The sequence below is a fragment of the Pinus tabuliformis genome, chromosome 5_2 (assembly GCF_031772625.1).
Source record: "Pinus tabuliformis cultivar Carrire ecotype Pingquan chromosome 5_2, CPIR1, whole genome shotgun sequence".
Taxonomy (NCBI): domain Eukaryota; kingdom Viridiplantae; phylum Streptophyta; class Pinopsida; order Pinales; family Pinaceae; genus Pinus; species Pinus tabuliformis.
In genome coordinates, this window is record NC_142306.1 from 856,510,188 (window position 1) to 856,521,221 (window position 11,034).

The following is an 11,034-nucleotide window of genomic DNA, read 5'->3' on the forward strand; positions in this document are numbered from 1 at the left end:
CATATGGTGAGCTCTTACTTTGAAGTGGGTTTTTTCGTAGGATTGTCAACTTCTCCTTCACAAACACCTTGTTGAATATTTTTTTCTTTGATGTCAATATAGCATTGTTGATGATGGCAAGCCATTGATAACTAGCCCTTGTATGCATTACCCGACCTTTGTTGAAGATGCCCTAAGAAAGAAGTTACCTTGTTGAAGATGCCCTAAGAAAGAAGACCTATTGAAGAGGTGCATAGCCCTAAAGCTATTTGATGAAACCTTAGATCTATTCCCTAGCATGGTTCATTGCTCATGTTGACCTAAAAGCCCTAGCATCCTAGTCCTTGAATATTAATAATCCCTAGCTCCCTAGTCTTATTGGAGCCATAATCCTTATTCCTAGCCCTTGTTCCTTATTAATAAATCAATCCCTATACCCTTATACCTAATCCTAATACTATAAGATCCATAATAATTACACCGTAGCATAAATAAATGAATTCCTATCCGCTACCCTAAATCCCTATCCACATTCCAAATGTTCATAACCCAAAAAGTATGTCAAAAATATATATTTATGAAAGAAAAAAAAAAATATTCTTTTGACTTTAGACACAATGTCTTGAAAATATAATTACATCATCTTGTAGAGGGCTTAAAATCCTTTCCAACGATTCTTTATATGCCCCCTAACTCCTTGTCATTAAGGATATATTGATTTTTGAAGATGAAACATGTTAAATCGGAAAAAATGGCAAGCCGACTTATGTAGGCTTGACATGCTGCTCCAACAATCATGTCTTTTTATTTTGGCAAACCACTATAAATAGAAATCTAAATTCGTCCATTCTAGCTCAAAAAATTCAGATCACAAAAGTCTAAGCACATGATAAGAAGAGAACACACTCTGAGGTAGCCACTAATGGCAGAAGTGTCCTCAGACACGTAATTTTATTAATCAGAAAAAAACAATTACATAATTGATTTTGCAAGAGTTTACACCCGAACAACCAAACACTCTTGCAATGAGCTATTTATAAGCTCCATGTCCTAACTACCTCTAATTATGGATCACTTATTAAATAACAAGTGTCCATTTACAATAAATGCTATTCAAACCAACTAGCTAACTAATCTCCTATAATAGAGCCTAAGATACGACACATTTGGAGAGTCATATCTAGTTACAACAATATGCTAATTCTAAAAGTCTCCATTAAATAATTAAACATTCTAGAATAATAATTATTAATTTAATATCTTAAATTAATAATTATTTTATTCTAATTTTATAACCTATGATAAAATTTGTATTTTTGGATCATCTAACATTCCCCCCTATGATCCAAAGATACATTACAACAGATACCAAGTTCATTGCCAAGCGGTTTTGTGAAAATGTCGGCGATCTGATCTTCGGAAGACAATAAACTAGTTTGAGGACATCTTTGGCAATGAGAGACCTGATATGATGATACTTGGTGTCCACATGCTTTGTCTTTGAATGAAAAACTGGGTTCTTGGCAAGTTTGATGGCTGACTGGCTGATCATCTAACAGCCACAAGATGTGGGAGTAAGGGATTGTTTTAGGTCGGTTTGCATCTCCATTTCAGGTCTGAACTGTAGCAGAGGAAGGCCGCATAACTTGATATCATTTTGGGTTTGTTTTAAGGTGTGTTTTTTTGTGTGGGAAAGCCCTGTTTTGTACAGTGCAGGGGTCTAGTCTCCTCTTGTGAACAGAATAGGGCCAAGTTGAAGCAATATCTAAAGTTACTTTGAAGAGTTTGAAGACTTGTCTGGAAAGTACCTTGAATACCTTGTTGAGAACCCCATTGGAGTAGTCATTCAAGAGCCCTTGAAGCAGCATTGTTGAAGCACTAATGATTCAGTGGTCTTTGAAGAAGACTGCTTGTGCAAATATGAAGAGTTGTGGAGATACCTTTTGTAGAACATAAAGTTGTCATTGATGAATAAAGGGCTACTAAAGATTGATTGAAAGCAGTGTTGAAAAAGACTAGCAGGGCTTGTTATAGAAGACATAGGATTCATCCTTGAAGAATCATTGCACTTGTCTTGAAGAATAGAAGCATTGGGTTGGAGCCCTAGAGGATAGGAGTCCTCAAGAATATCAAGTTGGAGCATGTGCTTGGAAAAGCACAGGTTGGAGCTTGGTGATTTGGATATTGGTGTCTCCATCTAAGGTTGGAGCCCTAAATATTATTGCATTTGTTTATTGTAATAAGAGGATTGGAGTCCTCAATATTTCTCATTAATAAAATTATTATTCCGTATTTTTCATTTTGTGTTTTGTTTTGTTTGAGCGTGAGCAAAGAAAATGGCAATAGATAGGAGTTACATGGCAGAGAAATGCTAAATTCGGACCTGAGCTCTGATATCATGTTAGGCCTGGTATTCGTAACTCCATGAATGATAATTTTTATTAAGAAAAATCACTAATATATACAAGGAAAGGGAGACCCTTGGAATTCATATTCCAGTGCGTCTTCGTCTTCTTTATTTTCATATTTACAATATTTTCCTAATCTCTAAGGATTTAGTGTCAACACTAAAATATTTTCCCAGTCCCTAAAATTAGGTGTCAACATTACAATATTTTCCTGATCGCTAAGGATTAGGTGTCAACATTGAACCATCCTTGTAACAATGGAAATAGGGAGGCATATTATATCAATAAAGATCATGAGAATGACGAATTTGGGCAATAGAAGAAGGACGAGACTAGCTACAGAAGAAGGCCATGTCTTAGGCTAAGTTTGACCCTGTAGAGCATTGCAAAAAGTAAGCCAAGACAGGCATGTAGCAAGCCACAAAGAAAAGGCCGAGTTAGACCTATAGTACCCACCATATGATCAATGTCACTCATAGTTAAGAGCAAACATAAGGACATCCTTCAACCACTAACAAGAAACAACTAAGGGTCTAAGTTGAGGGGAATTCATGAGTAGTTAGAGACTTGATTGAAGGGAAATCCTAGAACAAGTTGAGACAGAGAAAAAAGGACCGGGTGCGATCTAGAAATGGTTATGCTGCTATAAGTATTTATTCACTGAGAGAGTATTTGCGGGTTGTCAAGCACTCAGCTACTTAGTTTTATTGAAATTCTTAGTCTTCTTGTATTATTGTTGAGTACTTCATCACTCAAATTTTTTGTTGATCAAAAAGATTGATTATGTATGTTCAAAGCCTCCTAAGATTCACAAAGTAAGAGTGTGTCGATGGTTGAGCAAAGGATTCAAATTAGACTGGTTACTTGTTGTTGATGAATGCTACTAATACAATCACCATATTATCTTGATGATATTGTTTTTATTGCAATGTTGATGTATGTTGTTTCTAGGGTTTATGCATGCGCTAAAGATGTCAAGGTTTGGTTGCATCAACATTTAAGGTTTGTTCTTGCTTATGGCAAGAAGTACTAAGGTTTGCATTAAAGTTTGTTGTTTAGGGTTTACAGTGATGTTATCTAAAAAATGCTTTATTGAGATTATTAATGTTGCAAGGGTTTCATGTATGAGATTTATATATGTTGCAGAGAGAGAGATAGGTTTGCAAATTTGTTGTATGGCTAAGGGAAAAGAGTATGTTGATATTAATGTGTTGATTGACCATCTATGTATGATGTTGTATGTTACTAGGGTTTGATAATGTTAATGCATTAGGTAGAGATAGGGTTTGTATTGCATAAAGGTATTTGTATTAAACTATTGACAACAGTGTTGTGACAAGTTATGATAGCATATCAGTGTCTATTGGATAGAAACAAAGGTAGTGTAGTGTTAGTGTATGTTATTAACAATGTGTGGTCAAAGTAGTAGTTATCTAATGCAGTGATCAAGTGCAATGGTTGAGCATTGTATTCAACATAATCTATATTAGTCAGTTATCTTATCTTTAGGGTGGTATGGTGGTGCAAGGTGAAGATTGAAGTCTCCTTTAGGTTGGAACATTAGCACACCTCAAGGTGTGACATTGTGGGGCTAGGGCAACAAGTCGGTGGTTTCAGGGTGTTGGCGCATCCTTTCAATTGGAACTGATAAAACCACAAGGTTAGTGCTAGAGAATATTGGAAGTTGGCGCTTCTTGTTGATGTAATTTTTAAGACATTAAAATTATTAGTTTTCTCCTATTTAGGTTTCCACATAAAAATATCTTGTGTGTTGTGTTTGACGTTATGCATTGTTGAATGATGTTAACTATTTAATGTTTACACGATATGATTAATGTTGTTAAAAGATGCCCAACACTGATTCATCCAAACCCCCCCCCCCCAAAAAAAAAAAAGTATTGGTGAATATTCCAACAATTGGAATCTGAGTAGGTTCCTCTAATTGCAGCCTAACTGCATAAGGCAAATCTCAACAGAACAGAGATGGGAAAGCCAAGGAAACACGCATCCAAACGATCAAAGGAAGTCTCTAATATTGCATTGTTTTCAAAATCTATTTCAATTGATGAAGAGAAACAAGTTCGTCCAACTCCTTTATTCAATGGAACATAATTTGAAATATGGAGATCTAAAACAGAAGTCTATTTGAAAGCTCTTGGATATTATGTATGGGATTTTGTTATTTTTGGAAACACATCTATAGATGAATCAAGAAGGTACAATACAAAATTAATGAATTTTATTCTAAATGCTTTGCCAAATTTTGTAAAAACCAAAGTGGATCAATGCTCGTTGACCAAAACATTTTGGAAGAAGCTTCAAAAACTCTACTTGAAGCATGCAAGTCAAGATGAAGATGATGATCATGATCATGATTCAAATGGAGTAGATCCTCAAACCAAAGAATCTAACGATAACGAAGAAGTAGAAGTGGACAAGAAGAGAGAATTGATTAGTTCCTTGAGTGATCTTAGGAAAACCGAGAAGGAAAATCATATACTCGTCGAAGAAGTTGCCCTTCTAAGACGTCAAGTAGAGGAGCCAAAAAAAGAGAAAAAAATCTTGAAAATCCAAGTTCATGACTATGAGGCAAAAGTTACTACAAAGTAAAAAGAACTTGAAAAATCATGACATTAATGAAAAGGATCAAGAAATTGCTTGCTTAAATAAGGCAAAAGAAGCAAGTGAAACTCATGCAATTAAGGCACAAGTTCCAAGCTCCCACAGAGCAAGGTTGAAGAGAAGCATGAAAGCAATGTCCTTCAAAGGCCAAATAGAAGCGAAAGAGAGAAGAAGATTAAAAGTGTTAGTCACTCCAAGAAGTTATGTTGAGGTAATGAAGATCAAGGATCAACAAAGGATTGAACCTCCTCCAAGAAATAATGTCTTCATAAGATCATCAAAGAAAGCCATCTCATCCAGTTACACTCATATATTCTTTGAGTATTGTTTTTCATGTACAAATTTTGGGCATAATGTTAGGGATTGCAAAGCTTATGATAGGGATAACTATCAAGGTCATTATCAAAACCCTAGAATTAAGTTTTCAAGAACATGAGACAGATATTCAAATGGTTTCATCAATAGAGCATATATGTCAATTGTTCTTTTCATTTACGTATCATATAGAATGCTTCAAATTCCATAACTATGGACACAGCCCGTGACTACAAAGGCATGAAAGTCTTTCATGAGGGGAAAACATTGATATCGGGCACAAGAAAGTTTGGAGAAAAAACAAAAGCAAGAACGGGTGAATGAAGAAATCTTAGAGGTCATGCTCACATGATTTAGTCACAAGACCATCATGAATCCACAAATGAAAAGGAAGATGTCAAGATTCGGAATGATGATCTTGCAGCAGAGCATGTTCATATATCATTCTAAGACTCCTAGTCCTATGAATGTTGAAGAGGGTGAGTTTAAGTAACAACGATTATGAAATGGAAGATCTATCCATTAGGCAAACATGAAAAAGTCATCAAAACAGATTAGTTAACATGTGTACAATTGAGCATCATATTTGAAAAGCAGAGTCATGGACAGTTTTGTGGTACTTCAAGCTCAGACTCGAAAGAATTGCAAGGCTTGTTGCATTACTGTAGAGGTGAATTTTCAATAAAGCATATTAACAGGTGGAATGAAAATGGCAAGCTATGAGAGGCTCAACAAGTCAATGGGAGAGATTGTCGAGGGGAAAGGAAATTGCAAGAAAATAGAGGAAGATAATTCGTTAGGGGGAGTTACCCCTTGCTATTGATGTCAAATGGAAAGATAAATCAGGAGAGGAAGATCAGAAGCATGAAGACAGGGGGAGAAGTAATCACAGGGGGAAAGAAGCCCCATAAAAGAAGGAAAGGAAGCCCAAGTCCAGATGCCCCACACTTGTTGAGGTATATGAATGGGAAGAACAGTGGTTTTTCTTGCAAGACGATCATTATGTGATTGTGCTTGCACGCCTTGTAACTCCTCATGGTTGAAGAGATATACCTTCTCAAAGTTGATGCCCCGAAGGTGTGGTCATGGTGCCCAAATCTGAATGATGTCTTGGTTCAAAATTTGGCATATGAAATTAATAAAAATAAATTATGCTTATGGGCCATGGTTGTTACAAACTATGGGCTGTGTCAGCGCTCCAAAGGAAGTTTCATTATGAATTCAGCGTCAAAAGAGGAGCTAAAGTCGGCCCCATAACAAATTGACTTTATAAATTTATATTTTTAGTTGAGATCGGGTTGGCTCCAATTGTTTGGGATACTTTTTTATTAAATTTGAAATTTTAAGGGCGGGTCAGCCCTCCTTTTATGTCCCCCTTTCAAGTATAAATAAGTGCCCTCAAAAAGCATTAATTTTCTTGCTTTGTCTGATGTAATTACTCTGAAATTATCTTAAGGTCATGGGTTTTGTTGAACATTTGTAGCAGACGCTAAGTTTCAATGGTTTCAATAGTTTATCTTTTTGTGGTTAAGCATATGCTAAAGGTAAATTCTGAGGCAAGTTTTGGCCCTTATCTAAGGCAAAATTCAACCTGCTCTATGACCTTTCCTAAGTTGAAAATCATTTTGTTCCAAGGATTGTATGAGGCTCTTTCGAGTTAAGGCCAAGGTTATGTGGGCACATTTAAGCCCAAATTTGGGTTGTTCTGATCACTGAAAAAATCATGTTAAGGCAAAGTCTAAGGGAATTCTGAAGTCGAACAACCCTTGTAACGGTCACAAAAGGGAGGCAAATTAGATATGCAAAGACCACGAGAAGGATGAGTATAGTTGCACGAGAAGGCAATGTCTCAGGTTAGGTTTGACATTGTAACATGCCGCAAAAAGTAAGCAAAATTAGGGATGTACCATACCATAAAGAAAATGTTGAGTTAGGCTTATAGTAGCCACAATATGATCGGTGTCACAATTAAGGGCAAACTTAAGGACAAAGTCTAAGGGAATTCTGAAGTCGAACAACCCTTGTAACAGTCACAAAAGGGAGGCAAATTAGATATGCAAAGACCACGAGAAGGATGAGTATAGTTGCACGAGAAGGCAATGTCTCAGGTTAGGTTTGACATTGTAACATGCCGCAAAAAGTAAGCAAAATTAGGGATGTACCATACCATAAAGAAAATGTTGAGTTAGGCTTATAGTAGCCACAATATGATCAGTGTCACAATTAAGGGCAAACTTAAGGACATCCTTCAACTGCTGATAAGAGTCGACCAAGACAAAATTCAAGAGCAATTAGAGACCTCATTGGAGGGAAATCTTGGAACAAGCTGACACAAAGCAATAAAGATTGTAATGCGATTTGGAAATGGTTATCTTGCTAGAAGTATTTACCTATTGAGAGAGTATTCAAGGGTTTCCAAGCACTTTGTTACTTGGTTTTCTCGTCATTCTGAGTCATCTTGTATTATCGTTGAGTAGTCCATCACTCAAATTTATTGTTGATCACAAATATTGATTATGTATGTTCAAAGGCTCCTGACATTGGTAGAGTAAGAGTGTGTTGATCGTTGAAAAGAGGATTCAAATCATATTAGTTATTTCTCGTTGATGTAGCTACTAATACTATGACCAAATTGTCTTGATGATATTGTTGTTGTTGCAATGTTAATGAATGTTAATGCTAGGGTTTCTGATGAGCTAAAGATGGCAAGGTTTGGTTGTATCAACGTTAAGGGTTTGTTGTTGCATATGGCCAAAAGTGTAGGAATTTACAGGGTAAGTTCCTCAGAAAGAATACCAAGAGGACACCGCTCACAACCAGATCTCAAATCAATACACCAGTATTTTTGACGTGGTTAAAACCCTCAGAGTGCAAGGAGGGAAACAGTCCACGGCCTGTCCCAACGTGGGTACAGACAATTTATTAATCAAAGAATGAAAATTTACATAAGCTTCTCTCATGCACGGATTACCCGAACAATGACCCTCCATGCGCTTTAAATAGAACTCATGGACCAATCGGGTGTCAAGCCACGGATCAAGTGTCGGTAATACCGAGGTGAGAGTGAACCGTCGGATCACTACATATCGTGACCGTCGGATTGTAAGTTACAAAATGTACAACGGTAAAGAAACACACTTTACCTAACTCTAACCTAACTCTATACTAGACCAAGTTGAACTTAACTATATCCTATGTGTCGGAATATCCTAACATCCCCCCTTAAGAACAACTTGGGATAGGATTGAAGGATTTACAAATATAACACAATAGGAGAAGGAAGGAGGCACTAGAGCCTATCCCCCCTTAGCGACAACTTCCTGAACTCCAAGCATATATCGAAGTTTAGTGAACTTCGCCTCTGTGAGAGCCTTTGTGAAGATGTCTGCAACCTGATCATCTGTTGGACAATATTGCACTTCAAGAACATGGTCATGAATGAGCTTTCTGATGAAGTGCATGTGTAGTTCGATGTGTTTGCTGCGCTGATGCTGAACTGGATCTTTGCATAGCTGAATGGCACTTTGATTATCACACCAAAGTGTGGTGGGATGCTGCTGCTCAAAGCCAAACTCTGATAGGATCTGACGAAGCCACAAGGCTTCCTTACTAGCTTCCACGGCACCACGATACTCTGCTTCTGCTGACGAAAGAGAAATGGCAGCCTGTTTCTTACAAGCCCATAGGAATTTACAGGGTAAGTTCCTCAGAAAGAATACCAAGAGGACACCGCTCACAACCAGATCTCAAATCAATACACCAGTATTTTTGACGTGGTTAAAACCCTCAGAGTGCAAGGAGGGAAACAGTCCACGGCCTGTCCCAACGTGGGTACAGACAATTTATTAATCAAAGAATGAAAATTTACATAAGCTTCTCTCATGCACGGATTACCCGAACAATGACCCTCCATGCGCTTTAAATAGAACTCATGGACCAATCGGGTGTCAAGCCACGGATCAAGTGTCGGTAATACCGAGGTGAGAGTGAACCGTCGGATCACTACATATCGTGACCGTCGGATTGTAAGTTACAAAATGTACAACGGTAAAGAAACACACTTTACCTAACTCTATACTAGACCAAGTTGAACTTAACTATATCCTATGTGTCGGAATATCCTAACAAAAAGTTCCAAGGTTTACATTAAAGTTTGTTGTCCAAGGCTTGCAATGTTGCTATCCAAAGAATGCATTGTTGAGAGCGTTGATAATACTAGAGTTTCATGTATGAGATTTGTATACGCCACAAAGAGATGGAGTTTGCAGATTTTTTGTATGTCTACAGAGACTTTGGTATGTTGATATTAATATGTTCATTAACCAATATATGTATGTTTATGTATGCTACCAGAGTTTGGCAGTGTTAATGCATTGGGCAGAGATACGATCTATATTGCATAAATGCCTTTGTATTAAACTATTGACAACAACATTGTGACAAGTTATGATAGCATATCAGTGAGTGGACAGAGACAAAGGCAATGCAATATCAGTGCATATTATTGACAGCACTGTGGTCGAAACAGTACTATGTAATGTAAAAGTGTAGTGGTTAAGCAACATATTTTACGTAATCTATCTTACTCAGATATCTCATGTTTAAAGTGGTAGGGTGGTGCAAGGCAAAGATTGCAAGTCTCCTTCAAGTTGGAGCCTAAAAACACTTCAGAGTTGGTTCTTGCAAGGTGTTTGCACATCCTTTTAGTTGGTGATTGCAAGTTGTTGGCACATCCTTTCAGTTGATGATTACAAGGTGTTGGCACATCCTTTCAGTTGTGTGATCTATCTTATTCATATATCTTACTTTCGAGGTGGTAGGGTGGTGCAAGGTGGAGATTGCATGTCTCCATATTGGAGCCTAATAACACTTCAGTGTTGCAGAATGGTGCTAGGGCAACAAGTTGGTGCTCACAGTGTTTGCACATCCTTTTAGTTGGTGTTAGCAATGTGTTGGCACATCCTTTTAGTTCGCGCTTACAATGTGTTGGTGCCTCCCTCCAATAATTGTTGGAGAATCCTAGTTGTTGGTGATTCCTGTTGATGTAATCTTTAAGACATTAAAAGTGTTCTATGGTTCTCCTGTTTGGGTTTCCATGTAAAAATCTTGTGTACTGTGTCTGATGTTATGCATTGTTGAATGGTGTTTTAATTGTTAAAAAGTGCCCAACACTAATTAACACCCCTTCTTAGTATTGGTGAATATTCCACCAGAGGAAAACAATCTATAGGATATTATTGAGCATAAAGTTCCATTGTGCACTTAAGGATCACTCGATTGCTCACATTTCCAAGAATAGTATAGACAAAGAGTTGTTTGATGCCCCTAGTGAACCTCTCACTACCATAGTAATATCATTAACAAGAAAATGATCCAAATAAACGAGCTTGAATACAGTGAAATATCCATATCTAACAAAATTACCAATTACCTTGTGAATATCACTCAAATTCATGATCAACCTGCAACAATCAAGCATAAAGTGGATGACATTAAGCTAGTTAACTTGGGTGATTAGGGTGAAAGAAAGTAATTTGCACAAGTTATGTGGTGCGCATGTTCAAGCTATGGTTCATAGGAGTGACAACTTGTGCAAGTTGTGGCACAAGATGTGGCACCTACATTATAGAGTGTTGCCTACTCCAAGGGAGGTAGCCATAGGTCTCTTAGAATTCAGTGTGTGCACTTGTCAAGTATGTCTAAAGTTGTT